We start from the raw sequence: 19,629 nt of genomic DNA, 5'->3' as shown, positions 1-19,629 counted from the left end.
CATTTGGTGGCAAGACTTGGGGAGAAAGCAATGGCCAAGATTGTGCCACATCACCCATTTTCGCACAGCACACTTCAGACTTCTAAAATCCGTAACTTTCGCATACGAGCTCCGTTTTTGACGTTCTTTATATCCACGCGTAGGTAAAAGCAAGATCTACAACTTTCCTTTTGACTCCGTCGGCTAATTCTCGACCTATATTAAATTTAATGGTAGAAGGTGACTACACTGTTAAATGTCCGCGTAAAATTCGTAACTTCTACATACAGACTTTGTTTCCGTCTTTTCTTTTTGTTGTTGAGTTCCTATTAATGAGATATTCAATTCTCATTTAAGTCGCGTCCGCCAAAAACCGCTCGATCTAAAATTCGAGTTTCGGGCCATGCACTGTTAGGCCGAATCTTAGAAAAATCATAACTTCCTCATACGAAGTCAGATTTGGGCGTTCTTTTTATGCAAGCTCTCGATTTAACGTATACTACAACTTTTGTTTAGATCACTAAGTCCAAAAAGTCCTCTATCGTAAATTCACTATTTACGTCGCGTAGCGTCGTGCCGGTTTTGTCGTGAAACTTCGACGGGCCATAACTTCTTCGTTATAACTCGGATTTCGGCATTCTTTATATGTACGGAACCCTTGTGACCTATTCTAAAACTTGGTTAAGATTACTCCTTCTAAATAATCTTCCATCAAAAACTCATTTTTGATGCTCATTGTCTCTAAATTGACTAGCCCGGATCTACGGGCGTCACAATTATCTCCCCCTTAAGATGATTACGTCCCAGAATCATCAACGAAACAGGGCTTGTATAATGACTCCCTATGTTAACTCTTCATCCTAGGTAATAACCGTAATTTCTATGTTGCTTCGAATGAGTATTTAACTCTTGGACTCCTTGAATGCAGGCGGTTCTCGATCTTGCACTTGCGCCTTATCTCACGTTAGACTCCAAATTATGACCTTCAAGTCACAATCTTGATCCTTACTGGAGACTGCTTCTTCTTCTTAACAAACTTAAGATAAGTTCTTTTATTACTACAATGGACCGATGTGTCATATTCTAATGACCTATCATCGCATGTTGCAACGCTTAGACTCAGGTCTCTTAGAGTCAAATTCTAGAACAGACTATACATTCCTTCATGTTCTAATCACATCTTAAAAGGTAGCATTTCTAGCTACAAGCAACTATCGCGATACCTCTACTGATCGCTTTGATTATCTTTTATTTCAATCTTCTGGCTTACTTCAGATGCTACATAGAACTTGGTTCTCTGAACCACGTAACATACTCATCGTAGTCGGACTCAATTTGATATGACCACTAGGGTCAGAATAACAATCATCTTCTTAGTCGTTACCGAAACGATGGTAACGACATAATTGAATAAAACGAAATCAATTACTAGCTCCTTGGTAACCTTGTGAATTTCCCTGATCCAAGTGTGAGTCCTGTGCTTCCGGTAGTATAGGCCTCTACTACCATTCACACCTACTCATACTCGTCCCAAGTATTGTCTCGCAGCTTTCCAAGTTACTATCACAAAAACAATTTTAACACATAAAAATGTGTCCAATCAATCATAAAATTTTCCCTACACTCTACTAGGACTTCTTCCATGCGTATCTTCAATCATCAACTCTACTTCAACTCGGTTGGTGATGGAAATGTCAGACGATGGGATAACTTCATAGATTATACCAAAAATCTTTCTTTCTGCAAATCGAAAGTTTACTTCTCCCGTACTAGACGTATTATTTATTAGATGCATTCTAAAGGCAAGATATCACTCTTATGATATCTTCCGATAAGTACCATTCAGTATCGTAAGCCTTCTCATTTCCTCCATTTACTCAATTCACTACAAGTGTTGACCATGATGTTCTGTACACCAAAGCAATCGTTTGGTGTATTGAGACGAGAATAATGATAGAGGAAGGTTTAGACGCGTATTCCTCCTTATTACCTCAAAAAATTATATGCCAGTTCTAATATCTAATTAAACGTTTAGAAATCTGAACACATAAAATTTCCAGATCCGTTCGGCAACAGACCATAGATCCGATCAAACGATAGCATAAAGCATCACAAATTATTAAGCACATAAAAGCATCTTAGGCATCTTCCCTAATTAAGCTAGTGCTTATGTCTATTCAGGCGTACTTCCTAAAAGATATTAGACACACTCCTCACGATCATCGCTTAACATTCTAAGTTTAAGTCTAGAAATAAATCCTTATTCCTAGTTCGCTTAAACTAATGCTCTGACACCAACTGTGACATCCCCACTTTCACGGCCAGAAAAGACCGATTTTGTTTATGCTTTATAAAAATCAGAGTAACATTTTAAATAAAAGTGTTGCACAATTTGTTCCCAGAAAAACATGATAAATACGTTATCAAATTATTTATGAAGAAATGTATTTTTATTCATTTTAAAACATTTGGGATGTCATCATCAATACAGAAACATAAGCATAAACAGAACTTACATTCATTTACACTAGTGATCTACATCTCTTTAATCTCTCAGTGTAATGTAACTTCATATCGACACCTGTGATACAAATAAGCTTGAGTGGGTCAGGTTGGGAAACCTGGTGAGTACATAGGGTTTTCAACCCACAATAATTTAATTATTATGTTTAAACATCAAACAATCAACCCAATTACCCATCCCCATTATCTTCCTTACTCTTAAGGTCTACCCTAAGAGTCATTTATCCTACATTCGTTCATTTCCGAAGTCTATTTCTTCCTGGGTTTATATGACAGACACTAAGTCCATAGCTGCCAATGCTCGTTCGTAAAGCACTAATTCCATAGCTGCTAAAGTTCATTCATCGGGTACTAAATCCATAGCTACCAGTGTTTATCTAATAGGTACTAAGTCCATAGCTACCAACGTTTATCTAACAGGTACTAAGTCCATAACTATCAACGTTTATTCAATAGGCACTAAGTCCATAGCTGCCGATGTTATTTGTTAGGCACCAAGTCTATAGCTGCCAATGTTCACTCATATCATCTTTCATCTCTCGTCATTCATCTACCCATGTTTTACCCAACATATTCGTAGATATAAAATACATATATAGTTTAAATTATTTAAAACATGTATAAAATCGTTCATCCAGCATAGATAACAAGTATACGGATAATATGCACACATATCATGTAATTTATATAAAATACTTCATATCTATGTGTAAGATGAAAGTAACTATGCACTCACTTGTTAAAGTGATGATTCCAAACTCAGGCAGCGCTTCACTTTTAACGATTCTATTTTCCTTCGACGAAACCTAGCATTATTATCGCTAAATTTTAGTCTAATATTTACCGTGACTAATTATTAGTCTTAGCATTATTATTATTATTATATAAGCGTTTAAACAATATTTTCCAACCACTATGTACAGACAGGGGCCAGACATAAAACACCGGAGGGCAGGACCATTTTGGCATATAGCACTTCTGAAATCCAACAACCCTATGCGACCCTTTAAACCAGATTCCCCATAGCGCGAGTAGTTAAAAAGATATTATAACGACGCTTATATAACCCATAATAATAGCTCAAATAATTATTATAAGGTCCTAATAACGTTACTATATTTAAATAAAAGCTATATTAAAAATTAGGTAGCTGTATCTTACCTACGAGGGGGTTTGGCTAGAAGTCCGGCTCTGCAGGGGCTGGACTTCCAAGCCGAAATCTCTTCTTCTCGGAGCCGTCGAGCGCTCCGGGGCTTTCTTCAAGCGCCAAGGGAGTTTTTGGGAGGTTTAGAGAGAGTGTAGAGAGAAGAAAGAATGGGAAAGGTGTGAAGAAAATGAGGGTGAGAGAGGTTCTATTTATAGGGTGAAATATGGCTGAACTTGGTGCCACATGTCTCCATTTGGTGGCAAGACTTGGGGAGAAAGCAATGGCCAAGATTGTGCCACATCACCCATTTTCGCACAGCACACTTCAGACTTCTAAAATCCGTAACTTTCGCATACGAGCTCCGTTTTTGACATTCTTTATATCCACGCGTAGGTAAAAGTAAGATCTACAACTTTCCTTTTGACTCCGTCGGCTAATTCTCGACCTATATTAAATTTAATGGTAGAAGGTGACTACACTTTTAAATGTCCGCGTAAAATTCGTAACTTCTACATACAGACTTTGTTTCCGTCTTTTCTTTTTGTTGTTGAGTTCCTATTAATGAGATATTCAATTCTCATTTAAGTCGCGTCCGCCAAAAACCGCTCGATCTAAAATTCGAGTTTCGGGCCATGCACTGTTAGGCCGAATCTTAGAAAAATCATAACTTCCTCATACGAAGTCAGATTTGGGCGTTCTTTTTATGCAAGCTCTCGATTTAACGTATACTACAACTTTTGTTTAGATCACTAAGTCCAAAAAGTCCTCTATCGTAAATTCACTATTTACGTCGCGTAGTGTCGTGCCGGTTTTGTCGTGAAACTTCGACGGGCCATAGCTTCTTCGTTATAACTCGGATTTCGGCATTCTTTATATGTACGGAACCCTTGTGACCTATTCTAAAACTTGGTTAAGATTACTCCTTCTAAATAATCTTCCATCAAAAACTCATTTTTGATGCTCATTGTCTCTAAATTGACTAGCCCGGATCTACGGGCGTCACAATTATCTCCCCCTTAAGATGATTACGTCCTAGAATCATCAACGAAACAGGGCTTGTATAATGACTCCCTATGTTAACTCTTCATCCTAGGTAATAACCGTAATTTCTATGTTGCTTCGAATGAGTATTTAACTCTTGGACTCCTTGAATGCAGGCGGTTCTCGATCTTGCACTTGCTCCTTATCTCACGTTAGACTCCAAATTATGACCTTCAAGTCACAATCTTGATCCTTACTGGAGACTACTTCTTATTCTTAACAAACTTAAGATAAGTTCTTTTATTACTACAATGGACCGATGTGTCATATTCTAATGACCTATCATCGCATGTTGCAACGCTTAGACTCAGGTCTCTTAGAGTCAAATTCTAGAACAGACTATACATTCCTTCATGTTCTAATCACATCTTAAAAGGTAGCATTTCTAGCTACAAGCAACTATCGCGATACCTCTACTGATCGCTTTAATTATCTTTTATTTCAATCTTCTGGCTTACTTCAGATGCTACATAGAACTTGGTTCTCTGAACCACGTAACATACTCATCGTAGTCGGACTCAATTTGATATGAACACTAGGGTCAGAATAACAATCATCTTCTTAGTCGTTACCGAAACGATGGTAACGACATAATTGAATAAAACGAAATCAATTACTAGCTCCTTGGTAACCTTGTGAATTTCCCTGATCCAAGTGTGAGTCCTGTGCTTCCGGTAGTATAGGCCTCTACTACCATTCACACCTACTCATACTCGTCCCAAGTATTGTCTCGCAGCTTTCCAAGTTACTATCACAAAAACAATTTTAACACATAAAAATGTGTCCAATCAATCATAAAATTTTCCCTACACTCTACTAGGACTTCTTCCATGCGTATCTTCAATCATCAACTCTACTTCAACTCGGTTGGTGATGGAAATGTCAGACGATGGGATAACTTCATAGATTATACCAAAAATCTTTCTTTCTGCAAATCGAAAGTTTACTTCTCCCGTACTAGACGTATTATTTATTAGATGCATTCTAAAGGCAAGATATCACTCTTATGATATCTTCCGATAAGTACCATTCAGTATCGTAAGCCTTCTCATTTCCTCCATTTACTCAATTCACTACAAGTCTTGACCATGATGTTCTGTACACCAAAGCAATCGTTTGGTGTATTGCGACGAGAATAATGATAGAGGAAGGTTTAGACGCGTATTCCTCCTTATTACCTCAAAAAATTATATGCCAGTTCTAATATCTAATTAAACGTTTAGAAATCTGAACACATAAAATTTCCAGATCCGGTCGGCAACAGACCATAGATCCGATCAAACGATAGCATAAAGCATCACAAATTATTAAGCACATAAAAGCATCTTAGGCATCTTCCCTAATTAAGCTAGTGCTTATGTCTATTCAGGCGTACTTCCTAAAAGATATTAGACACACTCCTCACGATCATCGCTTAACATTCTAAGTTTAAGTCTAGAAATAAATCCTTATTCCTAGTTCGCTTAAACTAATGCTCTGACACCAACTGTGACATCCCCACTTTCACGGCCAGAAAAGACCGATTTTGTTTATGCTTTATAAAAATCAGAGTAACATTTTAAATAAAAGTGTTGCACAATTTGTTCCTAGAAAAACATGATAAATACGTTATCAAATTATTTATGAAGAAATGTATTTTTATTCATTTTAAAACATTTGGGATGTCATCATCAATACAGAAACATAAGCATAAACAGAACTTACATTCATTTACACTAGTGATCTACATCTCTTTAATCTCTCAGTGTAATGTAACTTCATATCGACACCTGTGATACAAATAAGCTTGAGTGGGTCAGGTTGGGAAACCTGGTGAGTACATAGGGTTTTCAACCCACAATAATTTAATTATTATGTTTAAACATCAAACAATCAACCCAATTACCCATCCCCATTATCTTCCTTACTCTTAAGGTCTACCCTAAGAGTCATTTATCCTACATTCGTTCATTTCCGAAGTCTATTTCTTCCTGGGTTTATATGACAGACACTAAGTCCATAGCTGCCAATGCTCGTTCGTAAAGCACTCATTCCATAGCAGCTAAAGTTTATTCATCGGGTACTAAATCCATAGCTACCAGTGTTTATCTAATAGGTACTAAGTCCATAGCTACCAACGTTTATCTAACAGGTACTAAGTCCATAACTACCAACGTTTATTCAATAGGCACTAAGTCCATAGCTGCCGATGTTATTTGTTAGGCACTAACTCTATAACTGCCAACGTTCACTCATATCATCTTTCATCTCTCGTCATTCATCTACCCATGTTTTACCCAACATATTCGTAGATATAAAATACATATATAGTTTAAATTATTTAAAACATGTATAAAATCGTTCATCCAGCATAGATAACAAGTATACGGATAATATGCACACATATCACGTAATTTATATAAAATACTTCATATCTATGTGTAAGATGAAAGTAACTATGCACTCACTTGTTAAAGTGATGATTCCAAACTCGGGCAGCGCTTCACTTTTAACGATTCTATTTTCCTTCGACGAAACCTAGCATTATTATCGCTAAATTTTAGTCAAATATTTACCGTGACTAATTATTAGTCTTAGCATTATTATTATTATATAAACGTTTAAACAATATCTTCCAACCACTATGTACAGCCAGGGGCCAGACATAAAACACCGGAAGGCAGGACCATTTTTTGGCATATAGCACTTCTGAAATCCAACAACCATATGCGGCCCTTTAAACCAGATTCCCCATACCGCGAGTAGTTAAAAAGATATTATAACGACGCTTATATAATCCATAATAATATCTCAAATAATTATTATAAGGTCCTAATAACGTTACTATATTTAAATAAAAGCTATATTAAAAATTAGGTAGGCGTATCTTACCTACGAGGGGGTTTGGCTAGAAGTCGGGCTCTGCAGGGGCAGGACTTCCAAGCCGAAATCTCTTCTTCTCGGAGCCGTCGAGCGCTCTGGGGCTTTCTTCTAGCTCCAAGGGAGTTTTTGGGAGGTTTAGAGAGAGTGTAGAGAGAAGAAAGAATGGGAAAGGTGTGAAGAAAATGAGGGTGAGAGAGGTTCTATTTATAGGGTGAAATATGGCTGAACTTGGTGCCACATGTCACCATCTGGTGGCAAGACTTAGGGAGAAAGCAATGGCCAAGATTGTGCCACATCACCCATTTTCGCACAGCACACTTCGGACTTCTAAAATCCGTAACTTTCGCATACGAGCTCCGTTTTTGACGTTCTTTATATCCATGCATAGGTAAAAATAAGAACTACAACTTTCCTTTTGACTCTGTCGGCTAATTCTCGACCGATCTTAAATTTAACGGTAGAAGTGGACTACACTGTTAAATGTCCGCGTAAAATTCGTAACTTCTACATACGGACTTTGTTTTCGTCTGTCTTTTTGTTGTTGAGTTCCTATTAATGAGATCTTCAACTCTCATTTAAGTCGTGTCGGCCAAAAACCGCTCGATCTAAAATTCGAGTTTCGGGTCGTACACTGGTAGGCCGAATCTTAGAAAAATCATAACTTCCTCATACGAAGTCAGATTTGGGCGTTCTTTTTATGCAAGCTCTCAGTCTAACGTATACTACAACTTTTGTTTAGATCACTAAGTCCAAAAAGTCCTCTATCGTAAATTCACTATTTACGTCGCGTAGTGTCGTGCCGGTTTTGTCGCGAAACTTCGACGGGCCATAACTTCTTCGTTATAACTCGGATTTCGGCATTCTTTATATGTACGGAACCCTTCTGACCTATTCTACAACTTGGTTAAGATTACTCCTTCTAAATAATCTTCCATCAAAAACTCATTTTTGATGCTCATTGTCTCTAAATTGACTAGCCCGGATCTACGGGCGTTACAAGAGTACATCCTATGAATATATCATTGGTGGATTCAGATTTCCCATTAGCCATTTCGACTATGAATGTTTCTTTTAATGGTTGGGAGTTTTGATTTAGCAAGTGTTTGAAATTATGGCTCACAAAGCTCTTCTTAGCACCACATTCGAATAGAATGCATGCATAAGTGTTGTTGAGAAGAAACGTAGCCGTGACTACAGTTGGGTTTGCCACTGTTTCTTCATGACCCAGTGCTAAAATTCTCCCAACTCCGCCGACATTTCCAGTTTTAGGGCAATCTTTCTTGAAATGCCCCACTTCACCACAATTGTAGCATGCTTGACCTACTCCAGCAGCAGGTACTTGGTTAAGTGGTTAGGGTGGTGCTCTACAGAATCGGGCAATATGCCCTTTTCTATTGCAGGTACGACACTGCATTTCACTGCAATTTCCATTATGGTAAAAATTGCACTTGTTGCACTTCGGGAGATTACCAGCATAAGGCTTAGTTGGTACTGGGTTAACAGGAACAGCAGCGGGTACAGTAGCAGCATTAACTGTAACTAGCTGTTGTTTCTTTGAGGAATCATGTGTAAACTTACCTTTCCTCTTGTTCTGACCCTTCTTCTTGCTGTTGTTGTTGTCATTGTTGTTTCCCTTCGGTTGTTCTGGTATAGCAACCACTGAGTGTTGATGGGCTCCGTGGTCGATGAGAGATTGTGCCAGCTCTTTATTGTCAAAAGTAACAGGCCTTCGGTTGTTCTGGTATAGCAACCACTAGAGTTGACTTTATAAACAGAAAATAACGGGATGTTACACGAGTCCCCTGTCCAGACAGCAAAAAACTTCGATTTTCAGCCATTTGCATCAAGTATAATTGAAAACAAGCCTTGGCTCTGATACCACTGATGGGTTTTAGTATACTACAACATCCTATGGTGCAGATACAACCCTATAAACCTTGGATCTATGTTTTCTCTAATTATACATGCAAATGGTTTCCAAGGCCTTAAACCTATAACTAGCATGCATTTGTCATAAACCATATAAGATACTAGTTAAGGTAACATAGCTTTTATGTAGCTTGAAGTCTTGATGTATTTGGCCTTAAGAGCTTAGCCCTAATAGTGTGGAAGCCTCAAATGAAGTCACAACACATCATGGACGAAGGATGAAACTTGAGAGAGAATTCATACACACCAAAACCATCCATATCCTCCAAGAATACCTTCGTAGTGATTTTGGCTATGAAGTAACATATTTATATGTGGAATTCCAAAGGTCATGGGTTAACCCAAACCCATACCCATGGGTTTATGATCCATGGTGCATGTGGCCCAACTCTTTATGTATCCATACATAAACTTGGTCCAACATGGATCATAAGCCCAATACATATAAATATAACTAATTACCATAATTAGTCCCCATAGATTTAATTAGTCTCTTTTGATCACAAAATTAATTCCAAATTAATTCTTGATCAATACTAATTAAAACATATGATTTCATATTAATATATTAGAACTTATAATATATTAATAAATCATACATAACCTTCTCTCAAGAGTCTATCCTAACAAATTGTCGTGATGATATGCAACCCAAATGGACCATGCTACTCTCGGGTCAAGTACATACCAATAATAGTTATGGGCTTAGACATCTAATCCAACATGTATCGTCCGCTCACTCTGGCCGTCGGTCTGCGGATGATAAATTTTGTTGAAGTGCAACCTCGTTCCCAGTTCCTCATGGAACTTCTGCCAAAAACAGGAGGTGAATCGAACATCACGGTCTGAAACAATGGAGACCAGAACCCCATGACGAGCAACGATCTCGCGAATATACACATCGGCCAACTTCTCGGCTGAAGAACTCTCCCGAATCGCCAGGAAGTGGGCACTCTTGTTCAATCGATCCACGTTGACCAAAATAGCATCGAAATCCTTGGCCGTCTTCGACAACTTGATGATGAAATCCAGAAAAATATGCTCCCATTTCCACATGGGAACCTCCAGAGGCTGCCGCTTGCCATGCGGCCTCTGATGCTCGGCCTTGACCATCCTACAGATCATGTACCTCTCCACGTACCGTGCGATCTCCCTCGTCATACACGGCCACCAATAACTCAATCTCAGATCTCGACACATCTTGTTGGCCCTCGGATGGATAAAAAAACGAGACTTTTGAACCTCCTCCAAAACAATATGTCTGACCCCACCAGACATCGGAACCCAGACCCGACCACATCGGGTTAACAACCCACGACCATCCGGTACAAATCTGGTAATCTCACCCCTGATCCTCTCTTTCTTCCAATTCTCTTCCCGAACACCCTCGGCTTGAGCCTCCCTAATCAATACCAAAAGCGGGAAATCCACTAGTATCCTCACACACGATACCCCATCTGAAGACCCAGCCGACTTGTGGCTCAAAGCATCTGCCACCAAATTCGCTTTACCCGGATGGTATATGTCTCGCAGTTATAATCCTTGACTACATCCAGCCACATGTGTTGCATCATGTTCAGGTTCGGCTGATCCATAATATGCCTCAAACTCTTATGATCCGTGTAGATAGTATAGCGGACCCCATACAAATAATGCCTCCAAATCTTGAGGGCAAAAACCACCGCCCCCAACTCCAGATTATGCGTGAGATATCGCGTATCGTGCGGCTTCAGCTGCCGCGAAGCATAAGCTATCACTCGTCCTCTATGCATGAGGACTGCCCCTAAACCAGTGATAGATGCATCACAGGATACCACAAAATCCTAAATTCCATCTAGGATGGTCAAAACCGGGGCCTCACATAATATTTGCCGAAGGGTCTCAAATGCTAATTGTTGCTTAGGGCCCCATCAGAAATCCACCCCTTCCTCGTCAGATGAGTGAGGGGTACTGCAATCTTGAAGAAATACTGAATGAATCTCTGAAAGTACCCTGCCAATCCCAAGAAACTCCTAATATCTGAGGGAGATTTCAGAACCTCCTACTGCATCCCAACCTCGATCTTGGCCGGATCGACCGATATCCCATACTGGTTAATGGGGTGTCCAAGGAATTGAACCTCTCGTAACCAAAAATCGCACTTTGAGAACTTAGCATAAAGCCGTTCTCGCCGGAAAACCCCCAGAAGATCACGAAGATGCTCCTCATGCTACTCTCTAGTCATGGAATATACCAAGATATCATCAATGAACACAATAACCGAACGATCGAGCATCGACCTGAACAATCGATTCATCAAATCCATAAATACTACACGCACATTGGTGAGCCCAAATAGCATCACCACGAACTCATAATGCCCATAACGAGTCTGGAACACGGTCTTCTCCACGTACTCCTCTCTCACCCTGACCTGATGATACCCATACCTCTGATCTATCTTGGAGAACCAAGATGCACCCTACAACTAATCAAAGAGGTCATCAATCCGCGGAAGGGGATAACAGTTCTTCACCGTTAACTATTTCAACTTTCGGTAATCAATGTACATCCGGTGCGAACCATCCTTTTTCTTAACGAACAAATTGGCGCTCCCCATGGAGAACTGCTCGGTATGATGAACTGCTTGCCTAGCAGTTCCTGCAGCTAAGATGACAACTCCTACATCTCAGGTGGTGCCAAGCGGTACAGCGCCTTGGCAATCAGGGCCGCACCTGGCAAAAAGTGAATCCCAAACTCGACCTGCCTCTAAGGAGGTACACTAGGTAACTCCTTCGGAAACACATCGGCAAACTCCCTGACAACCGATACATCTGAAACTGAAACTCGATTCCCAACACGTGTATCCACCACATAATCCAAATAACTCGCACACCCGTGCTGAATATACTATCGAGCGTTGGCTGTAGAACAAAACCCTGAACCGATCCTGGTGCCTTCTCCATAGATAACCAGTTCTCCCCCACTTGGGGTTCGAACTACCACACTCTATCCCTCACAATCAATCATAGCCCCGAAACGGCTAAACCGATCCATACCCACAATTATACAGACATCCCCCATGGGGATAGGGATAAAATCAATCAGATAAGACACCCCGAAGATCTCCAGAATACAACCCTGATATACTTATGATGCAGAAACCTCGTGTTCGTTGGGGATGGAAACTCGCAACGAACACTCTAAATCCCCAATGGGCATATCAAACTCCCTACTTAATGATCGGGACATAAAATACTAACTCGCACCCAAGTCAAACAACACTAGAGCAGGCAAAGAGTTCACTAGGAACGTACCTAACATAGGTACATAGATAAGTATAACATAAAACATAATCAACCGAACAAGCGATAGAAACATACCAGTCACAACATTTTGAGCTGCTCTGGCCTCCTTGGCTGTGAGCTAGAAAATGCGACCTTGAGCCCTCGGGGGTTCCACCCTGCCCTGACTCCCATCAGTGATCCTCAAAGTAGCCGACGTTGGAGCCTGCACTGTCCTAGAAGCAAGCAAGGGACAATTGGCCTTCACATGGCCAACCTAATCACAATGATAACAAATCCTGGAACTGAGTTACAGGGCCTGTCGGCGGCAATCCCTCGCCATATGGCCCTACCGGCCACAATTATGGCACACAGAAGATGATTGGAAAACACCCTCATGCACCTTGCCGCACTTCCCACAAGTACAGCCCTTCCGGCCCCCAGAGTGTGATACCATACAATCCGAGCATCAGCGGATAATTAGGAGTTTCTCAATCTCCAAATAATCACCCTAAAGTTGAGCATAAAGGCACACCCCAAAAATATTCAATAAGTCCAAACCCATCATGAACCGAAATCACTTCCAAATCTCCAATCGAGTCATTTCATAAACTTCAAATACTCGAGGTCACTTCGGTCTTCAAGTCCGCGTAATATGAAAAATTCAATATTGTTTCGAATTTCAATATCTAAATCTCTCCCCCTTTTTATAATCGAAAAATGATTATAAAACCAAAAAGGGAATGAGAAAGCGCTCAATTCGGAATTTTTCTATTCAAAACTCCCCCTTAACACATGGCATAAACATTTTGCTTCAATCCGGAAAATCCAAAAAATCTTCAATTTTTAGATTCGTTCACGGATCGCCTTTGACAAAATTTTACAAATTTGTGTAGAAATTATCAATTTCAAAATTCTGCAGTGACCTGGTGCGCCCAAAACGGCCAAATGCGAAACTCTCCCCATTTACAAAACTGTGTAGAATGCGTCAATTCGCATTAAATGTAGGGACTGAAAGTGAAACTTCTTCACAATGCTTCAAAATGTCGAACATTTGACCATTTATGCCATATCTTCGAAACTACAGGGACCAATTTTGAAAGATGTTTGTTTTCTTCTCCAAATCATTACCCAGGTAACGAAGACTTCCCGTCTCCTTCCCAACTCATTATCAAAAATTCGAAAGTAAGCTATCAAAATCTTCGTTAGTCGATACCTGATTCACAAATTTCGTTAAGTGATGTCGAGTGTCGAGTATGCACCCCAAAACCTTCGACAGTAACGCAAACCCTTTCAACCATTGACTCAAAATATTCGATATCACATCCCAAAATCATTGACATCTATTCACTGTGAAACCTTCGAATTCAAGACACCAAAATCGAACTTCCAATCAACCTTCTAGTTTTCAATCCTCGATTCTACACCATCCAATTTCGAAGCGTGAAGTGTCGACACTCCAATACACCATCTGTTCGTTCCCAAACCTTCAAACAACGACTCCAATTTATCGACTATGAAACCCAAGACTTCACCTTCATCAAATCGACATCATAATATGTGAACCCAACAATTGACTCCAACACCTTTCGAAAACAAAAATGAAATTTAGTCATTTGCTATCAATCGTCGACCAATGTTCCAGTCGATTCCAAAACCATAGTCAAAATATGTTCGAAACCAAAACCGATTCCTCATCAGATTTGGCCTTCGATGTAAAATCTTCGTCTTCTCAGCCACAACTCTTGTTATTTTGACATCAATATAGACCACAAACCCATCCAATTTCGAAATCGATTTTAAGAGTCGAACAAAAATTGTATGAACTCGCATTGACTCCAAGAATTCCAATCCAAGCAAATTCGAAATTAACCACCAAATTATACTTGATTTCGAGAACTATAGCCCATTTTCAACTCATATTAACCAATTCTAGCTTCCAGTTCATAGAATCACCGCATAAAAATCAAATTTGACTTTTTCTGTGTTTGACGTTTCGGAGTCAAAAATCAACAAACATCAAATTGATGATTCTAATAGCAATTTTCAGATGAAAAAGTGGTTATGTCACTGTTCTGCACATGTTCTTCACAAAAATTTGAAAGTTCTTGATCAATTTCCTCAAAATCAAAGATCTAATATTCGATTTCTTTGTCATAACTTGATCAACATCGATTTTGAGATTAAACACATAAAATAAAACCGATTCACAAGTATAGAATCACAAACAAGATTAATCGATTTGCAAGAATGATAAGAATAAACCGATACACAAGAACTCGGATACTGCGTATGTTGAACAGATGTACAACCGATCAAAGCTTACGATAAAAAAATGACTCAAGCAGATATATCGAATTGGTTTTGGAGAATTTTTGGGCTCAATTAAAGGTACTGGATCGAAACAAGATGTTGGGCTCAAAAAATGATTGATGAACAGTAACAATTATTGATTTTGTTTATGGGTCAAATTTTGAATCAAACGAACACTTACAAAAATAAGAATCAAATCGAACATATGAATATGAGATTGGATCGGATTTGATCAATGTAAAAAATTATTGGATCATAACAAGTGGGTTTTTCAAAAAAAAATTGATCCAATGAGTCAAAATGATCAAAACTTCAAGAACGCAAGCAAGAATCAAAGAGATTTAGAGAGATCATAGAGAGACTCACCATAAATGTTCCAATTGTGATGAATGTAGCCAAATTGAGAACCGTTTCTTCAAAAAATCGCTTTGATCTTCGAAAACCTCACTCTGATACCAATTGATGTGAAAATTATGAGCATTGATTTGGTATGCGGAATTAAAGATCACACAAAGCACACGGTGATTTGGGTGTTTAAGTGATGCATTCGATTATGAAAGGTGTTAAAAAAAGGATCTAGATCTAAATCTACATAATTAACACACACTAACACTCTCAATTTTACATCTCTCAAGCACACCTCTACAAGTGGTATGAACCCACCTTCTATAGAGGTGTTTACATGTCTCTCTCTCTCTCTCTCTCTCTCTCTCTCTCTCTCTATCTCTCTCATGTCACAAGGCTACTTTACCACATGCAAGTGGGTCTACAAAATTCAAACCATTTACAAAGTTATACATGGATAACTTTGTACCCAACATTCTCCCCCTCAAAGTTAGGAATGGATGACCCGCTTTAAATCTTCCAAAACCAAGCAACTTCGCGAACCGAGCCTCAAGCGTGACACATGTAGAGATGAACTTCAAATCTTCAATTCTTTAATGATTTTTCAATCTGGGTTCTGGAGTGTGAGACCATACAATACGAGCATCAACGGATAATTAGGAGTTTCTAAATCTCCAAATAATCACCCTAAAGTTGAGCATAAAGGCACACCCCAAAATTCTTCAATAAGTCCAAACCCATCCTGAACCGAAATTACTTCTGAATCTCCAATCGAGTCATTTCATAAACTTCAAATACTCGAGGTCACTTCGGTCTTCAAGTCCGCGTAATATGAAAAATTCAATATTGTTTCGAATTTCCATATCTAAATCTCTCCCCCTTTCTATAATCGAAAAATGATTATAAAAACAAAAAGGGAATGAGAAAGCGCTCAATTCGGAATTTTTCTATTCAAAACTCCCCCTTAACACATGGCATAAACATTTTGCTTCCATCCGGAAAATCCAAAAAATCTTCAATTTTTAGCTTCGTTCACAGATCGCCTTTGACAAAATTTTACAAATTTGGGTAGAAATTATCAATTTCAAAATTCTGCAGTGACCTGGTGCGCCCAAAACAGCCAAATGCGAAACTCTCCCCCATTTATGAAACTGGGTAGAAAGCGTTGATTCGCATTAACTGTAGGGACTGAAAGTGAAACTTCTTCACAATGCTTCAAAATGTCGAAATTTTGACCATTTATGCCATATCTTCGAAACTATAGGGAGCAATTTCGAAAGATGTTTTTTTTCTTCTCCAATTCATTACCCAGGTAACGAAGACTTCTCGTCTCCTTCCCAACTCATTATCAAACATTCAAAAGTAAGCTATCAAAATCTTCCTTAGTCGATACCCGATTCTCAAATTTCCTTGAGTGATGTCGAGTGTCGAGTATGCACCCCAAAACCTTCGACAGTAACACAAACCCTTTCAACCATTGACTCAGAATCTTTGATATCACATCCCAAAATATTGACTTCTATTCACTGTGAAACCTTCGAATTCAAGACACCAAAATCGAATTTCCAATCAACCTTTTAGTTTTCAATCCTCGATTCCACACCATCCAATTTCGAAGCGTGAAGTGTCAACACTCCAATACACTATATGTTCGTTCCCAAACCTTCAAATAGCGACTCCAATTTATCGACTATGAAACCCAAGACTACACTTTCATCAAATCGACATCATAATATGCGAACCCAGCAATTGACTCCAACACCTTTCGAAAACAAAAATGAAATTTCGTCATCTTCTATCAATCGTCGACCATCGTTCCAGTTGATTCCAAAACCATAGTCAAAATATGTTCGAAACCAAAACCGATTCCTCATCAGATTTGGCCTTCGATGTCAAATCTTCCTCTTCTCAGCCACAACTCTTGTTATTTTGACATCAATATAGACCACAAACCCATCCAATTTCGAAATCGATTTTAAGAGTCGAACAAAAATTGTATGAACTCGCATTGACTCCAAGAATTCCAATCCAAGCAAATTCGACATTAACCACCAAATTATACTTGATTTCGAGATCTATAGCCCATTTTCAACTCATATTAACCAATTCTAGCTTCCAATTCATAGAATCACCGCATGAAAATCAAATTTGACTTTTTTTTGGGTTTGACGTTTCGGAGTCAAAAATCAACAAACATCAAATTGATGATTCTAATAGCAAATTTCAGATCAAAAACTGGTTATGTCACTGTTCTTCACAAAAAATTGAAAGTTCTTGATCAATTTCCTCAAAATCAAAGATCTAATATTCGATTTCTTAGTCATAACTTGATCATCATCGATTTTGAGATTAAACACATAAAATAAAAATCGATTCACAAGTATAGAATCACAAACAAGATTAATCGATTTGAAAGAATGATAAGAATAAACCGATACACAACAACTCGGATATTGTGTATGTTGAACAGATGTACAACCGATCAAAGCTTACGATAATAAAACGTAGCAAGCCCCCACCAATCCTTTGCTCTGGTCCTCAGAAGGTTCAGAGCGCACCTGACCTTCTGGTCAGCTGGACAAGAAAAAGTGAGGAAACACCCCTCCACATCAGATAGCCACCTCATGGGAATGATCAGGTCCTACACCCAATCAAAAGTCGGGGGCTTCATATTGTCTAAGTCCCGATACTGAAAAACCCGACCCGGTCCAACCCTTGCGGCCGCGACGGTTGCAGTGGCTACAGCACCAACAGTCTCAGACAAAGCAACATAGTGCTCATCAAAGTACTCAATCATGGCGGTCTTAATTGACCCAAAAATCTCTGGCGACTGAGCTCGGAAACGAGCAACAACCTCCTTCTACAGCATCTCCCTAATCCTGTCATCCAACGCAGCCGACCCACCCTGACTGCCAGCTCCTGATCCTAAACCAGACCTAGCCTCAAATCGACATGTAGTCACCAAACTGAAAATAAACCAGGAGTATATAAGATAACATGCATATCATATCAAGGGAACCAAATCCCAACAAAGCCTTTGGGGTTGTGACTTCCTTTTGACGTGTATGCGTCATGTGCTTTCAGTAGTACGGGCCCATACTACCTTCCACACCTACTTGTATTTGTCTGACAGGATCATCACAACAACCCTAACAATACACAGTAGCATAATCATACACCAATCCTCACTCCCTATGGGAAAGGCTAAACATCTCGAAACTGGCCGGCTGACCCCACACAACTCATCCATGAAACTTCCACCAACCTTGCAGCACTCGTGTATGCTAGTTATACATAACATTGGAACCTATAGAAACTCAAATATTTCATCACAACAACCCTAACAATACACAGTAGCATAATCATACACCAATCCTCACTCCCTAGAGGAAAGGCTAAACATCTCGAAACTGGCCGGCTGACCCCACACAAATCATCCATGATACTTCCACCAACCTTGCAGCACTCGTGTATGCTAGTTATACATAACATTGGAACCTATAGACAGTCAAATATTTGATCCTACCCTAAGCCCTTCATCAAACAAGAACAGGAAATAAGGCCAAACCATACATTCTCAGGCTATAGAATCTTAGTTATGCATAATCGTGATGCTTACACTAAGCAACTACAGTAATGATGTCAATTCCATTAGAGAAGGACCCTAGGCTATCAGGCATCATATAATTAGACAATTCTATCATGCAAAATCCTGAAGATCCCTAGCCTGTCGCTAGCATGTTTTTCTAACATATCACAATATCAAATAACAGTATGGTATTTTGGGGTCTACTTACTGGCTCCGGCTAATCGTACACATCGCATCCTCCTTGATTATTTTGAAAACCATTTGAAAAAAGATCTAAAATTTTTTTCCTTAGTTTGAGACTGGATTCACACGAGTGTTCCTCCATTTCACTCAAACCAAGGCTCTGATACCAACTTGTAACATCCATAAAATTCATGAAAAATTTAAACTTTTAAAACAACCCAAAAATCATCATTGTTTACAAATAGTTTTCAAAACGGGTTTAATATCAGAGTGTTCCTAAAAATCATAAAACAAAACTCAAGGAGGTTCACAATCACACCTTCGCCTTCCCGCGATCCTCTAAGGTACCTGAAACATAATCCAAAACTGTAAGCCCAATTCTTAGTGAGTTCCCTCAAAATAACAATACACAAACAAATAGCATATATATAATAACCGCATGTAATGGGTCCTCA

This window comes from Lactuca virosa, chromosome 7, assembly GCF_052849685.1.
Source record: "Lactuca virosa cultivar CGN04683 chromosome 7, Lactuca_virosa_CGN04683_v6, whole genome shotgun sequence".
Taxonomy (NCBI): Eukaryota; Viridiplantae; Streptophyta; class Magnoliopsida; order Asterales; family Asteraceae; genus Lactuca; species Lactuca virosa.
Note: the sequence above shows the minus strand (reverse complement) of the source record.